At 38.7% G+C, this 27,107-nt stretch overlaps 1 protein-coding gene across 4 annotated transcripts in view; it reads left to right on the forward strand.

The window, feature by feature from the left end:
- ITGA4 (integrin subunit alpha 4) overlaps window positions 1-27,107 on the forward strand; it is a 222,109-nt gene that overhangs the window by 103,823 nt on the left and 91,179 nt on the right. For all 4 annotated transcript variants that reach the window (XR_010380637.1, XR_004136757.2, XM_064484950.1 and 1 more), the window contains exons 3-4: window positions 4,069-4,155; window positions 5,190-5,258. The gene's annotated coding sequence lies outside the window, so the exon portion shown is untranslated. The remainder of the gene's footprint in view (window positions 1-4,068; window positions 4,156-5,189; window positions 5,259-27,107) is intronic.

Here is a 27,107-nt window from a genome sequence, read left to right on the forward strand (position 1 = left end):
TCCCCAAAGAATGAGATTGTATATGGGAAATATTCTGAAATCTAATTTTTTACCTAATGTCAGTTGAACTCCTGTGTCAAATACCGATTTACTACATATTTTGAATGGTTGACTAGTATTCCATTATATGACTGTATTACAATTTATTTAAGCAATTCCAAATTTTTTGACATTATCTTGCTTATAACAGTGAAAAATTGGAAGCTGTAATCGACTTCCCTGTACTTAAATAGTCGTTCACTTGTCTGAGTGCTTCCTCAAGATAAATTAGTCAGCAGATATGCCCTGTATTCAACTTTTGACGTGTGGTGCCAAAAGCTAGAGTATTAGTTACCTGTTATTGCATCTTTAAAAAAATCACCCCAAAACTTACTGGCTTGAATAACAATGATCCTTTATTATCTCCTATGGTTTCCATTGGTGAGAAAACCTGTATGCTATGATATCTGGATGTCAGCTGGAAGACTGGAAGTCTAGGGGCTACAGTCACATAGAAGACTTGGTCATTCACTCACATTTCTAGTTGTCTGGTGGTTAATGCTAGGCACTGGCTGAGCACCTACTTTGTTCACATGTTGGTGGCTGGGTTTCAGGAGAAAGCATATAGAGAAAGAGGGAGAGAGAGCTAGGTAAAACCATAGTGCATTTTATGACCTAGTCTTGGAAACCACGCAGTGTCATATCACTTCTGCCACATTTCTCTTGGTTGAAGCAGTTACAAAGGTCACCAGGGTTATACATTGCTACTGCGCTCTTTGGAAAACACTATCTGCCCTCGATGGTATTAGGACTTCTGATGTATATATTTTGAGTGATATCTTTGCCTATCCAATGATATGAAAAATAGTATTTCACTGTCATTTTAGTATGTTTTTATGATTAAATATACCAAACATTATTATATCAGGTATTTATTATTTATATTTTTCTTAATTTTTGTGTCATTAACATAACCTTTCTGCTTCTATGGATGTATTCATTTGTTTAATAACAATTTATAAAACATCTTCATATACTATATTAAGAAAGTAACCCTTTGTCAGTTTTGTTGAACATATTTTTCCTAGTGTGTCATTTTTTTCTGCTTTATTGCATTATTCATTCTATATAAACTTTTAAATATGCTTTCTGTCTTACTTGCCATGCTTAGATATACCTTCCTTACCCTAGAATTACAAGAACATTTTATGTGTATGCTAATATTTGTTTATAAATTCCATCAAATTAAATTCCATGTAGATTAATGATAGGATCTATAACATTTTCCCCAGGTTTTTAGCTATTCATTTTTGTTTGTTGAAATAGTCAAAAAAGCAACATGTTTTTAAAAATAGTGATATCCAGAGAAAATGGAGATGAAATCCCACGCTGATTATGTTCTGTTGAATAACCTATGCCTGCTCTATAGATGGATGTTACATTCATCATGTACTATGTCCCACGTATCCTTGAGTCTCTGGGCTTTATGTCACTGATCTCTATTGTAATTCACTGTCATGTTGCTTTAATCATTACAGTTTAAAAGACACATTTTAATATCTGGAAATCTCTCTCTCTTTCACTGTAATCCATGGAGAGATGTTCAGTGCTCAGTCTCTCACTCTGCTTCCTCCCTGGTAATCTTATTCAGGCTCATGACTTGAAGCACTTTCCATAATGACAGCCCCCCTTTTCATATCTCCAGTCCAGACCTCTTCTGTGAACTCCAAATCCAGTAACTCCCTAGGAAACTGTACAGGCACTTTTGTTTCAACAGGTCAGAACCAAATCCTTGAATTTTTTTTTTTTTCTCCAGATCATCTCTTCCCCTAGTCTTCTCCATCCCTATCAATAGCATTCCACCAGCTACTCGGGTGATATATCATGAAAGGCAGATTTAATATTGTGGTAGCCAATCATCAGTCATTTTATCAGCATAGAAATGATTGAATTCTTCTAACATACCCATTAAAATAAGAAATGTGACGTTTGGGGGACAAGTTAAATCTACATTGAATCTAGAGTGTCAAAATTTGTACCTGACTTATCAGGGGAACATGGGGTACTAGAAAGGTGAATCAAGGACCCTTGGTCCTGCAGAGCATTTTAGGAGTTTATTTTTGTGCTTATAGAAGGGAAGATGGGGTCTTCAGCCTCTTTCTTAAGGCTATTGTGCTTTCTTGCTGTTTTCTGAGGGCTGAATAGTGTTGATGAGTTTGCTCACAAGCAAGGAGTAGTTTTACACTTTTACATTTCTAGAGCATTTTTAAATACTTGTCTTTTCGTGTATGTTTTAAATAATTAAATTTGTAATCTGAAAAAGTGAAGGATCAAAATAGTGCTGAAGAACATACCAAGTGGAGAAGAATTATAGACTTCAATAGGAAGTAAAAGTTAACATTAAAAATCATACATTAAAACAAGAGTAAGTTCCCTTTTCACTATTGTTAGATTAATAGTTTAAAATATAGCAACTCTAAGAATCATATAAAATCAGTAGAACAATATCAGATGATGTTGAGGAAAACAAAAAAAACACACATGAAACAAATGATATAATTGTATACATTATTGTTTGGTGATAGATAATAATTTTGCATCTGGTGACCACCCTTTCATTATTTGGTAAAAATAGAGAGTCACGTACAGCAACAAGTTTCACAAACAGTAATATTCAAAGAAAACAAGAAGCACTTTAGGATAATTCTTTTTCTTTTTATGGAAAAGCAGAATTCTCTGAAATGTAATTTTTCAGTGAGTCATATCATTACATGTTAGGCTTACATAAAAGGAATACAAATAATTGAGCTTTTATCAACCCTTTTAATCTTTTACATTTGTATCCTCTTGTATAATGGTCTCAAGGACTTTTTAATTAACAAATAAGCAGTGCAGTTTCAAAACACCAGTCAAATACACAGACATAATTTAATTACTGAAATTGAAGGGTTCATTCTTTCTTTTAAACCAAATTACAAAGTAGAACAAGTCCTTAAGTCATGAAATTTCATTTATATTCCTTCTCTTTCATTTAATATTTCTTCTTAGAGACAGCTCCTCCTCAGAAAACAAAGATTTAGATTCATAAGGCCTATATTTATAGAATTCAAATTAATGAGGAATTTCTATAACCTAAGATGGCACAGTCATTAAGAATAGCACTCCAAAGATTTTTACCTTGTGTCTGACCACAGAAAGAGACACTAAGCACAATTATAGCCAGGATTCTCCAACCCAAATGTGCTTGTTAAGTTTGTTTTCCCAGGCATACCACATGCCACACAGCTGCGAACTATTTAAAGAAGGTTTACTAGACACTCTTCTGTCTAGGAACTTTTTCTTTCTTTTCAATTTCTGCATCATATCACACTGGGGACTATTTAATGTGACGACATTGTTGTCTGAACCGCGCTGCTATTTCTAAATAGTTCTGATGTCTTTGGGGCATACTTCCCTCAAAAGCCAGATTTCCTTGAAAGAGATTCTGGTTCAACTCATTAATTTAGCATATATGTTGATACAGACAACCACAATTATTGTTTTGTCTGCCAGTGGCCTCAGTGCTGGGGCTGAAGCAGGGGATGTGGCACCCAGATGGAGAGTACATCCTGGTGGGGGAGACTTGAAATCAACAAACATCCACATAATTTTAAAAAAGAACATTCCGGAGAGAACTGGTATGCACATAAAGAATAACTGGGGGACAGCTTTCCTGAAAGGCCTTTTTCCAGTCTGTTTTCTAAGGAATTCAGAAGAGCATAATTCCTATCAAGAGGTAGCAAATCTCTCTCATGCTATCTTTCACTTGGTGAGGCTTTAAAGGGAGAAATAAAGGATGAGGAATCCAAAGCAAAATAGAACCAAAAAAAAAATAATAATAATAGTGGAGGACAGAGCAAAGAAAAGGAATAGGCATGACTGATGGCAGTCGTGGACCATCAGCGAGCAGGGACCTGGAGACAGTGGCTGGAAGAACATGTGCCCACAGCAAGTGTGGGCGTCTTGAGCTGCCATCACTGACACCGAGGCGCTAGACCTGTGGAGCTGGGAGTAATCTTTGGTCATTTGTTCAACCCTTCTGTCTTCCAGACGGAGTGAGGGACTGGCGCCTGAAGGGTGATGAGACTCGCCCATGTCACGGTTGGAAGTAGAGAACCAGAAATAGAAGCCTTCCTGGTAAATTTAGTTTTTACATCTCTAGCAATATTTGCTTTCGTCTGGGTTACTTGTGATGTGGGTACTTTTTAGTGATTCCTGAGCTAGAATCAAGAAGTGAGAGTGTGGGATTTAGGTATTCATAAAATTAGGTATTCAGTACATTTATTGTATGGTAAATCATGTGTCTGTGGGTCAGAATATCCTGCAAATTATTAGTGAGACTGGCTCATGTATATCATCTTCTGATGGGGTTATGGAGAAACACAAGCCCTGTTCCTTTTCCCCAAAACCATGAACTAAAAATGGCTTGAAAATTGTAAAGATAAAGGAACTTCTGTTTTGTTCAAGAGAGGTATTTGAAAAGGCCCAAACTAGAAACTGAAAAAAAAAAGAAAAGAAAAGAAAAGAAAAAAGAGCTAGGATGATTAGTTCTTCAGTTATTTGGAAGGAATTCTAGTGAAGATTAAAAAACACCATGGTCTGGTCTGTAGTTAAATCCCATGACATATAATTTTAGCAGTCATCTGGGAGACAGCCAATGGTGGGATATAATTATGGAAATGCTGACCTAGCAGAACACAGTAGAAATCAAATTAATTTTCAACATGCATACTCAGGACCTAATAAGAAACTTCCATTGATGATCAGAAAAAATTGAGAAATTTAAAAAAAAATAGGAAAAGACACTCATGAACTCATCTACAAAAGAGAAACAGACTCACAGACACAGTAAATAATATTATGGTTCCCGGGGGGAAAGGAGGTGGGAAGGGATAAATTTGGAAGTTTGAGATTTGCAAATATTAACTACTATATATAAAAATAGATTAAAAACAAATTTCTGTGTAGCACAGGGAACTATATTCAGTATCTTATAGTAACCTTTGATGAAAAAGAATATGAAAATTATATGTATATGTATGACTGGGATGTTGTGCTATACATCAGAGATTGTTACATTGTAACTGACTATGCTTCAATAAAAAAAGAGTATGTGAGGAAATACAGAAAATGAACTGAATTCTTCTTCCTGCCTCTTCTCTTTCCACTAGCTCTTTGCTCTCTAATCTGCGGGAATAACAACATCATGGGAATCTTCCCAGCAAGTCCTCTGAGTGAAGGTAAGAAACTGGATTAATGTGGTAAGGAACTTTTTTAAAGCAACCTGCTTCTGCTGACATGAGGAGAAAGTTAATTAATAAGAAAAAATGCCTACATTTTATTTTTGAATTTAGGAAAAAAGCAGTAAATAACAACTATAACAATAACTCTAAATTTACCATGGACCCAGTTAGGAACCCAGGAAAACTATAAAATCTCACGTGAAGGCAGAGCTTAGAGATGGCAGCTGCTTTGAGACCCCTTTAGAAACGGGGGGAAGAAGAGAAACAGCAGGTCATTTAACATGGAATTCAGAACTTCAGATCACATCTTCTCAAACCAGCCTGCTATTGGAAGGCACTAAATTCTTCTTGGATCCACTGTCTGCTTTTGTTAAAGGCCTGTAACCCTCTCATTGTCAGGAGTGAGTGGGATAGTAAGCACTTTGTGAGATAGGAGGTACCATGTGTGGGCTTAGCCAAAAGCATAAGGAAGACGTACACTTTTTGTTAGATCTTAGTTCAGCTCTGTGACACAGAAGTTTCAGACAAGAGGAGAGAAAGCAAAACAGTATCTGAGCAATGGTAAATGGGATTCCTTACCAAGGATACCTTGGTCATGGTATTCTTTATCCATTATTAGTTATCAATTGCTGTGTAACAAAGTGCCCCCGTATTTAGCATCTTGAAACAACAATAAGCGTATATTATCTCACATAGTTTCTGTGGTTCAGAATTTGCAAAGTGGCTTGGATGCAGTGGTTCTGGCTCTGAGGTGGTACCTTATGAGGTGACTGTCAAGATGTCAGTGCACTCACATGGCTGTAGACAAGAAGACTTATTTCCTTGCTGGCTGTTAGCAGGAGGCCTCAGTGGTTCAGCACAGGGGACTCTCCACAGGGCTGCTTTTCATAACATGGCAGTTGACTCCCCTCAGAATAAATAATCAAAGGTCAAAATGAAACCTTGTTGACTTTTGCCTTAGCCTTGGAAGTCACACTCCTTCATTTCCACAGTAGCCTATTGGTTACACATCAGCCCTATTCAGTGTGTGTGGGGGTGGATTATACAAGGGCCTGAATGCCAGGAGTTGAGGCCCATGGAGCCATCTTGGAAACTCCCTATCACAGTCATTTACACACCAAACCTGAAAAGTTTTTGCCTTTTCCACCACATACCACATATACTATTATCTATTTAACATTTTTATGTGAACTTTTTTTAACAAACCCATCATAAGCAACAGTAGCCATGAAATCATGGATTTCATGTGGTCTTTAGATTTATTTTAATGTACTAATCTCCAAATAAAAATACAACTATTAAAACAAAATCTAATTTTTCATGTGTATCCTGATAGCAACTCAGACATCACCAGTGTTATGTGTACCACCCTTTGGAAAACACCGCTAGCCACCAAATTGAGCTGGTCTTGCTTGAAGGAGATTCTTGTAAGCCTGGTGTTAAGTCAGGAGGCATTTGTTTCATGTGACATCTTCACTTACACTAAATTCCCTAGAAGCCTAAGATAATCGTGCTCAGGGGTGGACTACAACACGACAACATAGTCCATTTGCTCCAGTGGTTATAACTGTCACTTGGCAGCTATCTTTTGTAATTACTTAAAACAGAAACAGTTTAAAGAATTGAACCATAAGGGTAAAGCAGATTGTTCTCAGGACATAAAACTAAACTCACCTTATTATGTATTGTTACACTGCTGTCCACTCTCATTACCAGAGGCCATAAAGCAATTTTAACTGTTCCCTGGAATGTCACCAGCAATAAGCGTTTTTGCTTTACTGTCCTGTTGAGCTGAATGTAATAGTTACATTTTAGAACTCTTACAGCTGGGGAATCTAGCAGTGCCTTCTGGTCTTTGTGAAATCGTTAAAATATTTGGTTTGGGTAACCTTGGTATTACCTTAAGTATGGTTGGGGAAATCATGTCATAATCACTGCGTTTTATTAGCTACTAGCCCTTTCTCATCATAAAATGCAATGTTCTGAAACCTAGAGCCTGTTCTGTCCCATTCTGGTGACTTTATCTCTTTTCTTGACGGGATGTCCATGAACCTTGATTATGCTTTCCTGAGGGTGCTGAATTGGACGATTGCCAAAGGTGACGATACTGGCAATGTAACAGTGTGGCTGATAGAAAGAATCTCTAGGCTGAGTACACAGAGCATCTCCTGCAAAGCCTGTGACCATTTGCAGGGTCAGGATTCTGTGATTTTATCATATACTTGTCAGGTTTACATTTTCAGTTCATTTGAGAAGAAAATAATGCCTTTTACTTTAATTCTGTATTTTACTTTAATTCTTTAAACCATTACATTGTTAATTAGATTTTCTTCACCATTCTGTTTCATAAAATGGGGGAATTACACAAAGCTACGAGTGGTATGTACCTCCACCATGCTGATACCATTACTTATCGAGAGTAAAATAAAATATCAACAAAAGTTGGTATAAAAGACCAATAGAGTGAGTGATAGTGAGAAAAAAAAGCATCTGAAATGTGACAGCTCTGACTCATAGTATTCGTTTTGCTCAAAGTCTTTCTGAAATATTTTGTGCGTCCTTAACAATCTTCTATGCAATCTCCTCTCTCTAGTAAGTAAGCTTACATTCTGGAATTCTATAGAAAATAACATTCTCTCCTATTGTTAAATTAATTTGAGTGTTGTGTTTGTTGAAGAAAATATCTATGCACCCATTTAATTAACATTAACAGTAATTCTTCAGTCATCTGTAAGTCTTCTCTATGAAAATTCCTTCAGGAGGTCACTAAGTCAGTGTCTTTAAAGTACAGCTGAGCTTTGGTACTCCTTTGCTTTTTTTTTTTTTTTTTTGTGCCAGTTTGACACTGACTTTATGGAAAGTCTTCTTAACCTGGGTTAGGATGATATTTTGAGTAAACAGTATGTGGTTTTTATTGTCAGAGCATCTGGATTTTCTAGACTACCAAGATAATACATTTCATAGGGATTTGAAAAAAATGTTCTGCAGATTTCTGAGACTATAGAAGTAATACTTGCCAGTGTCTTAAAATTTAATTTGCATGAATCATGTTGCAGATTTTGATATGAGGAATCTGGGGTGCATTATTTAGATCACAAGATCAGAGGGTAGGGATTGGATTAGATGTCAGGTTTTGTGTTGTGCCTAATGGGGTAGGATTGCCCAGAAACAGTTCTCAGTGCTGAGGAGGCAGAGTTCTTGACATTGCATCAAGCCAAGCAAAACAGGAGGATTTTTGGACTCATTTATAATGTGATTTCAACTTTCTTATATTTCATTGCACTTTGCTTGCCTCTCCCTGGTAGGCAGATCTGGCCCCAAGGTGCTCAGGTCCTATGTGAACTGAAATTGGAAACATGGACAAGCCCTGGGTTACCGTCCTCTGGGATGCATGCTCCATGTCAATCTCTTTCCTCCTACTTTTCAAACTCAGATTATCTTGACTCATCTTGCAAAGTAGCCTGTATTTTCTCCAGGGCTTTTTTTTTTTTTTAAGAAATTAGAGCATTTTATAAAGCTGAAGATGCTCTGATAAAGAGAAAATCAGTTTCCTGCTAACCAAATTGCTTCTTGTAATACATTGATATCCAAATCTCTCCTAAATGTGTATTTAAAATTACACCTTATATAATTATTTGTGGGGAGGTAGAGAAAATTTAGATTATACCCACTAGAAGTTCTGAAGGCTTTGATAACTTTTAAAATTCTTTGTGCTTCTGTAAGTATGCATTTAAATCCAGGGATATAATTTTGAAAAGAATGAGATGGCTTCTTGATTTTTCGCCTTATCTTTGCCTCTTGATCTTGCTATCTTAGGAATCCTTGATGGCTTTTTCCTGAATGTCTTTCCAGCCTGACTTTGCTCAAGACACATTCCAAACCATGATAGACCCTTAGTAAACTTTCTCCAGCCGAGGGTTTAGCTATAGCTGTTCCAGAATGCTCTCTCCACCTACCCCGGCCCTGAAGACATTTCTAGTCTCCCTAATCCACCAGGCCACCCCTCGCCAGCCCTCCCAGTCTCCTGCCTCTGCTCTTCTCCCAGTGACAGATCCATCACTTCTGATCCTAGGCTTTTCCCTCCACCTGCTGCTTAGATATCATGCTTGGATCTTCCCTTATCTCTCTTCCTGTCCTCATTGAATGTTCAGCCTCCCTAAACACACAGTAGCTAGTTCCAGCTCCACTACCACCCAGTTCCCCCTCTTCTTTTAAGTTCATCTCCACTCCTAAACCCAGTTCTGGCTACAAGTTCCCAGGAAGGAAATCCACATATCTTGAAATGATCAGCCATTTTGATGGTAAAACCGAGAGCCTCACAGTGAATAATTTCAGCGGTGGCCAGCATTTCTCTGGCTCCTTCTGTCATTCTCTCTTGTCCTTGGTTAAGTTGCGAGTCTTTTTTTGCTAATGTAGTTGTATTAATGACGTGACTTTGCTTACATCTGACCACATGCTAGAACTTAAAGAATCCTGAAAACTCATGTCCCAAAGGAAGCAAGCAGAGAGTTAGGCAAGCCTGATGTGTCTTGTTACTTGTTGACAGAGCGCTTGACAGAATACTTCCATCATCTCTGCTTCTCTGCTCTTGACTTCTCTTTCCCCACTTTTTAGGAATCTGGAATTTTACTTTTATTTATTTATGTATTTAAAAAATTTTTTTTGATGTGTAGTTGATTTACAATGTTAGTTTCAGGTGTACAGAAAAGCGATTCAGTTATATATATTAGTCTTGACCGTTAAAAAGAGTACTCATTCCAACCTTGAAGGTATTATGCTAAGTGAAGTAAACCAGACAGAGAAAGATAAATACTATATGATCTCTCTTCTATATGGAACCTTAAAAAACAAGCTCTTATAGATAGAGAGAACAGATAGATGGTTGCCAGAGGTGGGGGTGGGGGGTAAAGGGTGGTCAAAGTGGGTGAAGGGAGTCAAAAGGCACAAATTTTCAGTTACAAAATAAGTCATGATGGTGTAATGTACAGTGTGGCAACTATAGTTAATAATACTGTATTGCATATTTGAAAGTTGCTGAAAGAGTAAATCTTAAAAAGTTCTCAGCACAAGAAGAAAAAATCCTGTACGTATATCTAGTGACAGTGTTAACTTGACTTCTTGCAATATATACAAATATTGAATCATGTTGCACACTGACACTGACGTATGTCAATTGTACCTTAATTTGAAAAATACATAATACAATTAAATTAAATTAGAAAGATACCAATTCAGAAACCTGACATACCATCTCCTGCTATGCATACCACTGCCTGCCCTCTGCATCTGAAGTCTGTACCCTGCCCTGAGTTACACCCCGCCTGTTGGCATCCTGTGTGAGTGTTTCACTTGGCACCAGCAGCAGCTGCTCCCCATGGCAAAGCCAGCAGCTGTGAAAGCTGAGCAGCCAGGATTTTTCACTTGACTCAGTTTAAACTGAGCACATAAAGATGCGGCAGACACAACTTAGCCATTTCTTTCAAATTTACCATCTTAGCCTTATGCTTGGAGCAGCATGTTTGGTCTGTGCCTTGGTTATTAGGAAGAATACCAGAGCCTCCTGTCACCGATAACACCCTTTTCTACATTAACCCTTCAAATCTCCATGAATTTTTTGAGAACAGATAGCACTTACTTCCCCAGGGTGTGGCTGCTCTCTCAGTGGGTGATACTATAACACATTTCATCTTTTTGAAACAATCAGTCTGTCAGTTTCAACACACCATTTCTTTTTTCCTCCCATATTTACATCTGTAATCAAAGCTGATTCATTTCACTTACCAGCAGCACTCAAAAGAATTAGATCTTTTCTGTCTACCCACCCACTTATCTATTTATTTATTTAATATAGTCACTGTCTTAGCATCTGCATCTTGAATAATTTCATACCCTTTGTCCTCTACTAACCCTGAACCTGTCCATTCGACTCTTCCTTTCAGCCTTGTGGCTCCTCTCCTGCTTGCTTTCATCCAAGACTTTTTTTTGCAGTCCCCTCTCTTCTGTTTGTCCCTGTTAACATAATCCTATTTGAGCCTTTCATTTTATCATCCACTACCACGTGTGAGCCTCGTTTCTGATTGAATTCCATCTCAGAAATGCTGGTTCTATACAGATCATCTAAACAGATCACCTGTATAGATCACCTATATAGATAACAACTGTCAAAGGACCCTGTCCACTAGTCTCACTTTTGCACGTGTACTTGGGGAAGCCACCTCAGTATGATCCCAAGGGCCCCTAATACCTAGGTTTAATCCTGCTTACGCAGTGCACACCCTGTTCTAGATGCTCCCTACATATGCACTCATTTTCCTGGCTTCCAACACTAGGAAATCTGCAGCATTATCATTCCCATTCACAGGATAAGAAATTGAGGCACAGAGGGATAAATGACTCGGTGGTTGCACAGCTTGTCAGAGAGAAACCAGGCTTAACCCAGGCAGTTTAGCTCCAGAGCCTGTGCCCTTAATCACTGTGCCCCAGTGCAGTGTTTCAACATCTAATATTTCTTTCCATCCTTTCTCCAGGTCCCATGAACTTCCTGGGTTCCTCATTTGGCCACATTCTGACAAACTAGGAGAAAATAAAGATGCTCTCTTGAACTCATGAAATCTTAGGACTTCCTCTTTACTCATCACACTTTGTGCACATTGAACTCAATTTCTTTATCTCTATGGCTTTCCTCCCTAGCCTTGCCTCTGACTCACCTGACTGAATACAGATAGACATGTGTATTCTTAGTGACGTTCCCTGCAGGAGGCGCAGCTTCAGAGAGAGCACAGGCTCCTCCGGGATTGCTCACAGCCCCATCTGAGCTCCCCACTCTTGAGAGTCTAAAATGAAATTCTTCACTTTCCTCTTTGAGTCATTTGTTGACCATTACACAATTTTAGGCCATTTTAAAGCACAGAGGACTCTGTGTAATCCCTTACCTTATCGATCAAGGCTGAAATTCAAGCACATAATAAAGTCAGACTCTTAACCAAAACAGCTGTTCCGGTGGCAAAGGAAGAAGCACAGGAAATGGCCTGAATTTAAACACTTTAAATGACTGAATAAAATGTTTAAGTTTCAAGAAGTGAGCATTTGAACCTGATAATCCAGTAGCCATATGTTGTGCCGAAATTTGCTGGAATGAGCTGAAAAGTCTTGGCCTGATGTCAAGCTACGGGACTCCTAGTAAAGAGACAGGACCCCACTTTTCTGCTTTTCCTTTGTCTTTATAATGACTAGCCTGGACTCAGTTGGTGATATTGAGGACTGAGCTTTGATTCCTCTTTTTATTTACTTCTGTTTCGTGACCACTCTTAAGTCATTTTTTCCTGCCTTAGGACTTCCTCACTTGTTCTTTTCTCTGTGTTCAAAATGTGACCTTTCCCCTGAGCCCACCACGGCCCATCCTTTCCTGTCAGTAGAAGCCTTCCTGAACCATCCACTCTGAAGGAGCTGGCCACTGATTCTGGTGCATTGCTTTATTTTAATTTTCTGCACTGCACTAATTATAGTTACAAGACCTTAAACGGGGACTCTTGACCTAAGTTTTAGCGGAGTTCAAAAATGAGAGGTGAAGAACCCCCCAATATTCTGAAGGGAGGCACTAGGCCACCTACACCAGACTTTCCAAGGAGGTGGACAACTTGCTTTTGCAACTCTTGGTTAACCACCAACCTACAGTCTATAAAATTGTTTGGAGGAGTCAAAAGAGATAGTGGAGATTAGAAATTATTTTTTCAGAGAGAATTGCTGGTGTGCTATGAGTTGCTCTCCCAAAATATATATAGTAAAGAGGGAAGGAGGGCGGCATATCCCCCTCTCTTTTGACTGCTGCAGAGACTTGGATAAAACTATGCAGGAATCCTGACCTTTGTCCCCTCAAATAGTAGGACACAGACTCATACCTAGAGATGTCTAAAGGCAAAAGACCAGCTGCTCTAACAGACAAGCAGGAAGAAGAGGCTGAGTCGAGAACAATCTGGACCCCCAGAATTTATTATGACAAAGAATACACAAGTGCTTCCTCTGGACCACGTGGATAATGGGCACAGGAGAAAGTTCTAGCCTAGAGCCCTTTTACATCCTACCAGAGAGGGCTGTGTATAAGGGAAAGCAATCCTAAGAGGAGTTGGACTTGCAGATTCTTAGTAACTGAGGCAGAACATTTAAGTGGCCACATGGAGGAATACCAATCACCTACATCATGAGTAAAGCAACAGAATTCATTCATTCAGTCAGTCAGTCTCGTGGTTCCATCACTATTGGATTTTCAGTTAGTCTGTTCATTTCCTAACTTCTCTACTGCCCGTCTCCTACGACTGAATATTAACTCAAGAGTAGGGACCTTTTCTGTCTTTTCATGCTTGGCTAGAACAGTACTTGCCATATAGCTGATGTATTTGTGAATGAATAATTAATAATGTGGATTGATTGGCTGAAATAGGTGAAGACTGGGAACATGTAACTTCCGGCCCCTTCCCCCAGTGATATGTAGTTTCTAGCACTGTGAATGTCCACCAAGCTAACACAGTTGCAAAGGCCCTGAGCACAGTATAAGGTTGCTGGCTTTCAGAAGCAGAGCAAGCCAGGAAAATCACAGCTTTACCAAGCAGGGAAAGCTTGGCCAAAAGAGGTTACAGAGGAGGGCAGGAGCTATGCCAAGGAGTATGGAAGGCTTTAAATTCAACAGGTGCCTGTTGGGTGGTTTTAAGTAGAAGAATGATGATCTGATAAACCTTTCAAAAGATCTGTTCAAAAAGACTATCCATCAAAATGAGACTTGAGAATGTACTTCAAAATCCCCTGGGGTGATTTCTTTAAAATGCAGTTTCCTCGTCCGTATGCTGTATCTTCTGAACTAAGGCCCAGACACCTGCACTTCTGACAAGCACCTGGGGCTCAGTAACAGCCTCAGACCAGAAGCCCCATGAGCCCCTGGAATCTCTTTTAATTTTCACTATCTACCCAGTGACTGGTATTGAAGTACTAGGGATGTTACTTAATTTCTGAGGACCCTTGTACAGTGTTTTAAATAAGTATGTAAATGAATAACCAAATCTTTAGTATTTAAAATCAATGCGATTAGCTTTTTAAAAAAAATCAGGTATTTAACTAATTAGCGTAATACATAACATTATTGGCAGTCCTTATATATTTCAAATATTCACTAAATAAACTAATTTAAGCTAGTGTTTTTTAAAAATAATTTTCATTAATATATGAATATCATATTCTGGCTCCTATAATGTACTTAGGACTGATCAGAAAAACCTGTCATTACATAAGCTTATTGTTGAGTAGATGATTGTTACAGGCTGTGAAAGGTAGCAATGCAATAGTCATGCTCAGATAGTTTTAGTTGGAGGCAACCCTCCGTGTTTGGTCACATCTACAGCATCTGTGACCTGTAATGTTTGAGAGGAAAAAATATATGAATCAAGGCAAAAACCTCATAGTTGGAATAACAGCATTTTTCTTCTAATTCTTCTAAAATTCAGCTCATATACATGGACATGGAGAGTTTTTACATTTATTTTTTAGTATTTGTTGGTGATTGCAAATATTCCTTTTTTCTTAGAATCAAAAGAGATGCTATAAAGTACAATAATCTATAAAACTTTGAAGCAAATACAAATAAATACATATTAGTATATACTCTGGGTCATATAAAGGACAACTAGGAAGATACACTTTTCAGAAGGTAAAAAAGAGTGGTGTATGATAATCATTACAGTTTATAACTAAAAACTAAAACTTTAAAAAATTCTCGGCATACATTGGTTTATAAAAAAAAGTATGAATATATATCATTTCCACAGGTAATATACAAAACATTAAATGTGACTAGATCAGTTACAAACCCAATCTATACTGGACAAATCCTATATCTTACTTTATCTTCAGGGATTAACACAGAGTGGACCTTCAATAAATGTTTCATGAGTGACTGAATGGTTGTCACAGTTGATTTATATCATTGAAGTTAATGAGACCAAGTTCATGTTCATTCAGTTGAACATATCTGTTTTCTTGACACCAAGATACACTGTATCTTTATTTCCAGCCAGAAACCCACTGTGTCCTTACTCCATCACCCAAGTTACTCATTGGTCACAGAAGAAACTGTGGGGGTCAGAGGATGCTTCCAGTTTAATATGATCCATCACAACTTTTTGACAAATGTAGTAGTGTCACCTTCTTATACCAAGATCAGGATAAGTATATATGGATAGATGGATAGATCTAGAGCTAAACTGAAAGAGAGACACACATATGTATATAGACATACATATATACAGTGCATATATATGAATATGTGTAGCTCTGTAAATTTAAAATATGTGATATAATGATAATATATATCATTATGATGTAATAACTTGTTATAATTTCAAAGGGAAAAAAGTGAAAGCCCATTATCATAGGCCTGATACGCATTATTGGATTTTGTGTGTGTGTTCCAAAGACATCCCACTGAGGAGCTCAATATATTTAAAGCTCATAAAAATAAGAGGTTTTTTGAAAAAAGTTATGTTGAAGCTCTTTATACAACCACTTTATTCCATTTTCTGTCAGAGCTTATGTGCTTCCAAGGGAGTACAGTAATTTGTGCATTTTCTATTTTTAAACCATTCATTGTTCTAGTTAAATATTATGAGTGTATGCCAATTCCTGAAAGAGTCGTGCAGAGATAGTAGGTGCAATTGTGTTGTACTCAAAATAATTTCATGGTTAAAGCAAATATTTAACAACTGTCAAATACTGGATTGCATGTAGAAAAACTAATCCTGTATGGCTCGGGTAAATTAAAACTTCAAACCAAACCTTCCTTCTGTGCTTTATAATTAGAAAACCAAATGAGGAACTTTTCTGGGCAGCCTGGTTTGAGAAACCCACCTGTTTTCTCTTCTTAAAAAGATATTTTTGAAGTTAATATATTTAAGTTAAGGATTTAAGTGACTCAAAACTGGAATTGAATTGTTGAATAAAGAATAACCCTCTCGGATTTAGATATTACCATGTGTATTTGTGATATACAGTGATTTGACAAATGGCATTTGATAAATGGTATATTATTTTTAATTGATTAAAAATAATATACACTGAAAAAGAATCAAGCTCAGGTTATTCAAAGAAGTCAGGAATGGCAGCTATCCATCCCATGAACACCCATCAAGACTCACGTCCAGAGTCCTTTGTTTTTTCTCCACGTCATCCTTCACCCAGGCTTCACCCAGGCCTTTGTCAGTATTCAAGAGAGCTCTACTGAAATATTCAGTTCAAGCCTTCAGCTCTCTGACCACTGATTCCATTCTGTTAGCCCCACCACGTCTGTCTTCAGTCTTTCAGGGGCATTTAGTCTCTTGACTCTTCCATTCTCTTTCACTCTCTTCCTGATCCAAATGAAATTCTATGCTCCATTATTTCAAATACTTGCTTCCTAATTCCTCAGCCCTCTTCTGTTTCCCTTCAGTCTGGGTATGCAGAAAAGCCCAGCCTTGGCCCAATCTAATTTTTCACCTTTTCTGAACAAGTACCCACACTGCTCAGAGTCTCAGGAGAAATTTCAAACAAACTTGCAGATTGGTACAGTCGAGATGCACGATTTTCAGACTCGACTAGGTTCTCAAAGAGTTCTGACGGTCCCATTTTTTCAAAATATTTAGAACTTCTCTTTTCAAACCTGCAGCCCCTCGTGCGCTCTCACTTTCATCAGGTGCCTTGCCTTTAGCTTCACAAGGGAAGGGGAAGCCATCAAAGCACCATAGCTTGTCTCCCATTCAGAGTACAGACTGCCCCGCATGCCAGCCGCGCGTTCCTCCTTCCCTGCTGCGACTGTGCAGCAGGGTGTCTTCTGTGTAAGACTCACTCTTCTGTCAGAGGGACCCTATTTCTTCCAACCTCCTTAGGGGACCATGCTCCCATTATTAGCTTGTTTTTTTCTTTTTTCACTATATCCTCAAAATCGCTTCCTATACTGACTTAATCTCACAGATAATGAAATGATCAAGTCACGTATTTTTTTCAATACATAAAACCTCTCTGGATGTTTCTCTGTGGCCCCAGCCCTTCTCTCTGCACCTCTTAATAACTAACCATTTTGAAAGAATACCTTCCTTGCCGTTTCCTTTTCCTCACCTCCCTTTTACTCTCTGACCCACCTGTAATCTGGTTTCTGCCCCCGCCACAGCACTGAAAGGACTCTCCCCAAAGTCTCAAATGGCCATCATGCTGATCAAGATTCCAGCAGACAAGAGGTGAGGCATTCGAGTTGGGATAATTTGAAGAGAATATAATAAAGAGCCAATTAAAGGCCATTGATGAAGTACAGGGAACCCTCAGGGAAGAGCATCTTACTCCAGAGCTAAGAAGTGTAGGGAGCTCTTTGCAATACTAGCCCAAGACAGGTGAGCAGAGACAACCGCACGACAGGAACTGTGACCTTAAGTCAAGGAAGCAAATCCACAAAGAAGCCGAGGGGAAAATATCCTCTCCTCCCTACTCCCTCCTTCTTATCTTCTGCCAGTGCTCACCATTGCTCTAACTCAAACAGGAGATGGAATGCAGTAGAGTTCATTGAGGCCATCCACCCTGGTCTTACCCCTGGGCATGGAGCAAGGTGAAGAGGGATGGGGACAAACAGTTACCTTCTGTTCACCCAACCTTAGTGCTAAATCTATTCGTGTCTTTGTCTTCCTTAGACTCTCAGTAGCACTTAACAGTGTTGGCTTCTTCTGGAAACTCTCCTTTTTGTGACCTTCCCATACCACTACAATCTGTTTGCCTTCTTCCTCACCTTCCTTTGCAATGTCTCTATCCTGTTTCTTCTTTTAAATGCTGGTGCTCTTCAGGGCAGTGGCTCTCAAACATAGCCTTTCCTCTCACTGACTCAGTAGCCTCTTCTGTTCCGGTTGCCTCTGTCACCGTCTTCCTGGTTCTCAGGGCTATATTTTGGGCACAAATCTTTCTCCTGAGCTTCCCGCCCCCTTCCTCGTCCATCTATAAAGTACTGCTTCACTTAGAAGTCTCGTAGACACCTCAAGATCAACATGTCAGAAATCAAACCAACATCTCTAACCTCAAACCCATTCCATTGATGTTTCCTATTTTAGTAATTGAGACCATCATTCTTGCAATTGCCCAAAAAAGAAACTTGGGATTCAATCTTGACTTACCACATTTACAACCAATTAGAATCCCTGTCATTTTTATCGCAAGCACTCCCCAGTTTCACTGATTTACATTCATCCTCACTGCCACCATAAACTCACATCTGGGTTCCAGAAGCAGCCTCTTTCCTGGCCCCCTGCATCTCTTCTTGGCTTATTCCACATCTTCAGCCAGAGTGTAATTTCTATGAGAAATCTGCTCGTATTTTCCTTCTTTAAGAACTTCCAATAGCTCCGTGTTTTTCTTAGAATAGAGACCAAATGTTTCATCTTGGCTTTCAGGATTTATCCTCGCCTTGCTCAGGCACTGTTATAGTTAATTCCAACAGAGCAGAATTTCTTTCAGTTACTGAAACAGACCATGCTCAATCTCACCTCTGGCCCTTCACACATCCCTTGCCTATTTCTTGGTGCACCACCTGCCCACTCTCTACCTGCATAATTCCTGCTCTGCCTTCAGGCCACGGTGTAAACGTCATTTCCTTTGAGAAGCGTTCTCTGATAATCCAAGCCTGGATATTATGCACTTCTCCTGTCCTATAGTATATTGTACTTCTCAACATGAAGCTTGTTTTACTTGTGTGCGTGTCCCTCTAGGTTCCCAGGGATGTGTGCTCAGGGACTAGGTCTTTTTTTTTTTTTTTCTTCCATGGTTGCATCCCCAGAACCTAGCAAAGTTGCAAGCATTTTTTAAATGACTGAATTAAATTGACTTTAAGGACCTGAAGACATTTTACAAGAGTAAAGTGTGTAATTGATAAGATGAAGAGAGGCTACCTCATAGATGGTGTTCTAGTTCTGCCCCAAATTTTATGTGTATTTTGAGGTCAGTTGTAAGTCACAGAATATTCTTAAACAACAAAGTGATGGGCAGAAGTTGTGTCTTGGAGTAATTTTCCTGCTGTGTGTGAAATAAACCAGAAGATGGGAGAACCTGGAAGGTGAAAAACAATTTGAAGACTGAACCAATTCAAGCAATAGGTGATGCTTTAAAAGACTGCAAAGAAAGATACAGCTGTGGGAGCTTTTTGGAAAATGTAAAGAGCAATGCTTGGACATTAAGGGCTAAGAAGAAGAAGAAGTAAAACATGACTTGATTTTGATCCTGGTAACTAAAGGAAATAGTGCTGACATTTACCAGAGTAGGGAAGTTGGAAAGGGGAATTTATTTGAGGGAGACATACAAAAAGAATTAGAGGCTGTAATGAGGTCATAACATCTAAGTAGAAATGTTCTAAGAAGTGGGTTTATAGGATGGGACTAAAATGGCTTTGTGGTTTCTCAAGGGGGAACACCCTTTTCTGACCCCAGAAAATGTCTGCTGGCACTAAGAGAAGCACTCTTACTCTAGGGGTGTCTGAGGTTTTTTGTTTGGTTGTTTTGGGGGGTTTTGTTGTTGTTTATTCGTGTGAGCTGTTGCCTAAATTCTGAGTCCTAGAAAAGACTATTAATAATGGTGGACAGGGGACAGAGGTATAAACTGCATTATGTGTGTGTGTCCCCTTTCTGATCAGAGGCATCGTTGAAGAGCAGTTGAGAAATTTCCAAATCCTTGCTGTTTTGGTTGTAAATCACCACCTGGCTGAAACACAGATTTCCAATTACTGCAGTAGTTTTCTGCACATTGCCTTTAACAGATGCTTAGGATTTAATAGAGAGGAGGCTTAAAATTCACAGAGACGTGTTATTGAGTGTTCACGTGTTGGGAGTCTGTGGATGGGGGTCTGACACACATGACACAGGGTTTTGCCTGTGACCTTCTTCCACAGGCTTTCTCCACATGAGAAGAATGCAGTAAGCACCTGATGGAGAAATGCCCCACCGCTTGTCAGGATATTTGAGTCGCTTTTGTAAACAAAGTAGAACTTATATTTACAAATCATAGAACAACTTTATTCTTTTCTCCCTCAGCCATTCAAAGCTGCTTTGTGGACCTCACTTTTTCCCTCCTCCTTGAAATGTCCATGACTTTCCAGTTCTCTGCATTTGGCAGGTGTCTAAGGTGACTCTTTTGTCTTACGGGTATCTTCTTGGGCTTTTCTGAGATCCCTCAGCAGCACTAGGGGTGCTTTGTTTACATGCCTCAGCTTCTCCAGCTGCTCCCCTGCCATTTCTCCTTCAGGTCCTGGCTAGGTACCAAGTCACTTCCAGACTCTATCTGATGAGGCCTCCTTGACCTCCCACAGCCTTGTTGGGAAGAACCTGAAAACACCTAGACAGCCCTTGTATGTAGCCCCCATCTTAGCTTCTGTCTGTGGGCCACGTGGTTACTTCCAAGGGCAGTGCTCTCCTCCATCACCATGGGTCACTTCAGGGGGACACCTGTTCTCATGAGGCTTTCAGACATGACCACAGTCCACCGTGCTCCCACAGTTCCAGGGGACATGTGTGAAAGTCTTTTTGTGGCCTCCATGAATCCCATGAAACTACAACCAGCAGGATGACAGACAGAGCTCAGGAGCATGGGACGTGTTCCCTCATCCAGCTGCTTAGAAGAGTGCATGTTTTCAAAGAAACCACTGTTCAGACCCATAGCGCACTTCAGAGGGGAAAATAAACTATTCTCCACGTCCATGGAGCATAATTACAAGAGAAAGAAACAAGTCATTTGATTTCATTTCCAAATATTTGCATACGTGTTTTGTAGGAAAAACTAGAGAACAGATGAGGGAGGATGTTTATTCCAATAAACATGAAATATGTTCCACAAAATTATTCAGGTATTGAAAGAATAGAGAAAGACTACAAATTTCTCTTTTAGTTTTTTTTTTTTTTTTAAGTTTTTGTATGGGCAGGAGGATCCACATGATCTGAGAAAAGACCTGACCTCTAAAAACCTCATTTCAACCTTGACCTATGACCTTAGAGGGATTCATGTGCCCTTCGGAAAGTTCTTAATCTTTATAACAGACATGTGCACGGAGGAGATTGGCCAGTGCAGGGGAAAGAAAATTTCTGTTTGCCAGATTCCTTCTTGGGCTGGTCATTGGAGTTTCTTGGGTCTTTGAATACTTGGGCATCAGTCCAGTGTCAGATTGTTAAAGACAGCATTTCCTGGAGGGTAAATTGACTTTATGTGGACCTATTTAGGAGGCCACCAAATATTTCCCACAAAGTTATTATGTACAGCTAAGCTTACAGCTCATGAATACAGCACTGCTGGTGTTCACGTCATACAAATAACAAGAAAACACTAATCCGAAAGTTATCTTTCAGAGTGCAAGAGCAGCTGAAGGGATTTTTTTCTTTTTTTAGAAACAGAAAAAAAAAAAAAAATCTACAGTTTTGGTCCCTCCATGTATCCGCCCATCTAACCCACACCTATTTGGGAATGTTTCACTGGGTTGGGAGGCCAACACACTGAACCTCCTTGGTGCATTGCAAAGGAGGCCCGAGACAAAGGGCCAAAACATCTGTGGTCCAAATTCACTAGGAAGAAAAGTGTCCCCTGAACAAGTGGAGGTACGTTAACTCCGTAAGCCAGCAGTGCTCAGGTGCTGCTGTGGAGAGACGCTGCTTCATTAGAAGAAGGGATGTGTAGTTTCCATATCAAAGGTCAGGCTGAGCTGAGCTGGTGGCCTTCGCTTGGCAGTTACAGTGTCTGCCTATTTCTCAAGTGCTTCAGACCAGCGCCAAGATAGCGTTCTGCATTTGCTTAACAAGCTGCTCTCTTTCCTCCCTCTCTGCCTCTCCTCAAAAGATGTTGCAGAAATAAACTGCACCTTCAACCAAAGCTGAATAATCACACATTTCATATTAGAGAAGCCTAAGAAATACTCTTCATTTTTTTGCCCTTTTTATTTATTGCCGATTTTCATATATTTCTCTGCTCACAGAAACTGCATGTCTGAGCCCCAGCTGATTTATTTTATGGTGACATTTTAGTGAAGACGTAAAGCCTATAGATTATTTGAATACCTTTTTTCAATAGTCTTATACAGGGAAAAGGGGGAGCAGTGGGTGTCATAAAGCTTTCAAATATACGACAGTGAGCTCTTGATTGAAGTATTAAGAGCATGATCTTAAAACTTATTATAACCTATTCTCCTTAAGACAAGAGTTTTGATATTTTATCTTTTTTTTTCATTTCTCAAGTTGGTACTTTTGAGCAGGTTAATGAGCTTCCAATTTATTCTCAGCAGACTGATTTCTGAAAAGCAGAATACTTTAGAGTTAAAAAGTTACACCATTTTTTTCGAAACAGTATAAACATTTTCATCTGCTCATTGTTCAGTCAAATTTGGGCTGAAATTTTCTTTTCTCTGAAGACTAGACAGTGGTGCAGGTTATTAGTTAAGCTACTGGATATGATCGTTCATAAGGTAAACTAGTGTGTCAGTATTTCTAACTAAGGCAATCAGTCAGGAATTTCTCCTTTCCCTTGATTTATGTTTTTGAGTGTGTTGGCAAATATTTTATACATTATAATATGTACAGTAAGGAAGCAAATGCATCTAACTACCAGTAATTTCATCTGGAATACAAACAGTTCTATAAAAATCAAAAATCTAAGTGTAGTCACAATTTGTACTAAGATACTTGGGTTCTACCAAGTTATACATATTTTTTTTTTGCAATTAGAATAAAAAATTTTCCCTAAAATTATTCCCTCAAAAAGATAATCTGTAGCAGAATCTATCAGAATTTGAGCATAAAGCTGACCAGATTCCTTTTATTGCAATAAATAATCCATTATCTACATTGTTCAGTTGTACATTGGTGCTTCTTGGTAAAGAACCACATGTTTCTTTGAGAACATGCAACATGAGATTGTCCATGATTAAGGAAATTGAAAATTAGAGGCCATATGTTTATTTCATGTTTTATTCAGTTAGTAACCATAGATGAATATATATTGTGGGATCTTTTTCTTTTCTGACATGATCTTAGTAAACTGGAACATTGTTGGGATCTGGAGATTGATTTTTACAGAATCAGAGAAAATTAAATAATTTTGCAAAAGGATAGCCATGGGGCTGTTCCATAAATATGTAGTTTATAATTACATGGCACTGAAGCACTTTCAAAATCATGTCAAGAGACTCCATTCACGATAAAGATGTGGTATATATACACAGTGGAATATTACTCAGCCATAAAAAAGAATGAAATAATTCCATTTGCTGTAACATGGGTGAACCTGGAGATTAGTATACTAAGTGAAGTCAGAGAAAGACAAATATCATATGATATCACTTAAATGTGGAATCTAAAAAAAGATACAAGTGAATTTATTTATAAAACAAATAGACTCAACAAACATAGAAAACAAACTTATAGTTACCAAAGAGGAAAGGGGGTGGGGGATAAATTAGGAGTTTGGGATTAGCAGATACAGACTACTATATATAAAACAGATAAACAACAAGGTCCTACTGTATAGCTCAGGGAACTACATTCAATATCTTGTAATAACCTATAATGGGAAGAATCTGAAAAAATATAAATGTGTGTGTGTGTAACTGAATCACTTTGTTGTACACCTGAAACTAACACAACATTGTAAGTCAACTATACTTCAATAACAAACAAATATATAAGTAAATAAAAAACAGAGACTCTATTCAATGACACTGAGGCAGTAGGCAGGCACCCATGAAGAGCAGACGTCCTGTCTCCAAAATGAGCTGATGCGCTGAACTAAGCCTTTCAAAACTTTGTTTATAGGAGTAAGAAATACAGTTTTGCATCGCAACACAGTACATACTAATACACACCTGCACACATTCCCTCACATTTATATACAGTTGAAACTAAATTTCACAAAACAATACTTACTGGAATTATAGCCAAAGCACTATTTCACTGTTCTATTCTATTCACCCTATTTGTTGGTATGTTGATCATGACCCAACAAGTTATATCATGTCCCACTGAAGAGTAGCACCCAGCCTTTGAAAAGCACTGTGAAGTGTGTTATAAAGAGTGACATGTGAGGTGAGCACATGTGATTGTCCCATTTCCAGGTAAAGGTGCCCAAGGGAACATGAATTTCCTTCGATCAGTGTTAACTACAAATTCTTTCACTTTCAGCCTCACAAAGACTGATTAAGTTGGAAAATCAAGGTGGTACTCAGAAACTTATAACGTCTAATTCACTGAGACACATAGATGGAAACCTAAGTTGAGTCACACAATCTCATCAGTTAAACCTGCTTCCAGATAGCAGGTGGTAATTGACGTTGCTGCAGTTCATGACCATTTGACATTATTAATCAAGCCTGTTTGTTTCTCAGATTAAAACCTGGGACCATCACTTAGTTCTAGTCACCTAGAGAAACAGTGGCAAAGGCTTGACATTAGGAGTCTAGCCTCCCATTTGGCTCTTCCCGTCTTGAGACGGAGGCTGAGCCCGGCTACAGCCTGAGAATGTGAGAGGCAAAGTTTCTTTCCTTTTCATACGTGAGACTAGCATTATAGGATTTAACTGGACAGACCCTGGAATGGTCTGTAGCTTCTGCTTGAACTTCTGCCAAGGAAGAATCCATTAATTTGGATCAAGTCACAACTCTCAGGAAAGATAAGTACCTCTGGGATAAGTAATGGCCTATAAGCTTCTAAATATTGACTGAATTTATTGGAGTTTTTTGAAAGTATCAGACGGATAAAAATAAATGCAACAAGACTCGGGTCTTAGACACCACACAAACCAGAGAGCATGAATGAAAGAGCCCAGAACAGAGCTACTTGTGTGCTCCTTGGTGGTCCTTGGTGAATGACAGGGCACCATGAAGACAGAGCAGAACGTGAGAGGGGAAAGGGCACCAAAGATGGTGTTAAGCCCTGTGCTATTTAGTGTAAATGGCTAAGCTGCTCTGATGCCATCCAGGTGAGTTAAGACAATAGAAACCTTTCAAAAATGACTTTTGTTCTTCCCTATGTATTCATCTTTGGCAAGCAAGCAGACTGCTGGGCTCTGCACAGTCAGGAACCCAGACTTCTTCCATCTTCTTTCTCTCTCATCCCATAAGGAATGCTTTGTAAGGAAGGTTCCTTTAAATAGAATTGGTTCCAGCTTTTTGAGGGAGAAAATGTCGGAAGGGTCACGTGCACCCTGTTTTGAGTCCCGGGACTGGAAGAGGCACGCAGCACTTCCATCACTTGCATCAACTTTCTGCTGTTGAGGATGAAGTCAGTGATCCACATTTAGCTGCAAGGATTGGGGAAGGAGTGGCACTGCCAGAAAATACAGTCTCTGGCCTGGTGGTCAGATCTCTAGCTGAACTGTATTACTTAAGGGGAGAATGAACTTGGATGAACAGCCAGCAGTCCTGGCTAGCTACCTCTTAGCCCCGACTTACCGTACGTTTCTGTGTCTACTGTCCTAAAGCAGACTGGTGTGCCCAGAATGCTATTACTACATATGAAGCATTCTTAATGGTACAAATTTTACTTGATGTTTATCATCAGATCATTGACATAACTACAAAGCCTTTTGAAAAATAATCTCATATTAATTTTAATCCAGTTTTTCTATTAGCTTGGAATGCTTTACATTGCTAATATAAAATTTCTGGGACTACGGCCATAAGTTAAAAGTGAATGTCTTTAATCAGATCCAGATTTCCAAGCTAACTTCTAATATAAATCTTGCTCCTTGAATTTAATGTATACTGTAAGAAGCAGGATATGATAGAATAGGCCATAAGCTTTAAAAATACTTAAACAGTATTGAACAGAAAGCAGACTAAATGTTCAGGTCTGACAGAATCATCTGTCCATACTCAAAATATTCTTGCATATAAGGAAAATTAATTTGTGTTCTTGGTATGTAAAACAATGCATAGTCCAGATAAAATTGTTAAATTTATGAATAATGCAGACCTGAATTTTAATGGCTTAGAAGATATTTTTTAAGGAAGGGTCTTTCAAATAGAATTTGAATGTAAGGGAAGGATTTGTTTTGGCAAGTGTAAAACTGGAATTCAAAACCCAGCATGTAGAAGACAACTTAGGCTTTGTCTAATTCAGAGGTGATCCTTTTGTCCATGTCAGTATGTGATATCCTCTAAGAATCAATGACCAATTCTAAATCCTTATAGGCAGCTCTCCCTTATACTGACAAGAAAAAAATCTCTGGTTCCAGCATCAACACGATTGTCTTGTAGGTGCAAGAGGGGTCAGCAGAAAGCTAGATGGGGTTCAAATGGAATCAAAAACAAAGAACTTCAAAATCCAGCTTTGCAAATGCAATTTTTTTTTAGCCTTGCTAACATTCAGTGAATTTAGCCTCATCCCTGGGTTTAAAGAGATCAAAATGGCAACAAGGACTTCGCTATTTATAGTTTTCATTTTAAAGTCCATTTCTATTACTCTGTAATGTTCTTTACAAACAACCCTTCATCTTCTCTTTTTTCTGGCCATGATGGTTTTCTCTTTTAATTTTATGGATTTTATTCATGTATTCCACAAGTATTTTCAAGCCACTCTTTGATGCACTCTTCTAAGTGCTGAGCATGCAGAGATAGACAGTATCAACTCATCCTCCTTGTGGAGGTAGCAGAAAATAGATAAATATAAAAGTAGATGACAAAAATATATATATCAGAGAAATAAAACAGGTGTCTTGGAGAGCCTGACCAAGGAGGTTCTCCCTGAGGAGGTGACACATGTGCAGGGAATAAGGGAGAATGCCATGTGAAAATCCAAAGAAACAAATTTATCGGAAGAAGATAGAAAGTAC

This window comes from Camelus dromedarius, chromosome 4 (assembly GCF_036321535.1).
Source record: "Camelus dromedarius isolate mCamDro1 chromosome 4, mCamDro1.pat, whole genome shotgun sequence".
In the NCBI taxonomy this organism is placed as follows: Eukaryota; Metazoa; Chordata; class Mammalia; order Artiodactyla; family Camelidae; genus Camelus; species Camelus dromedarius.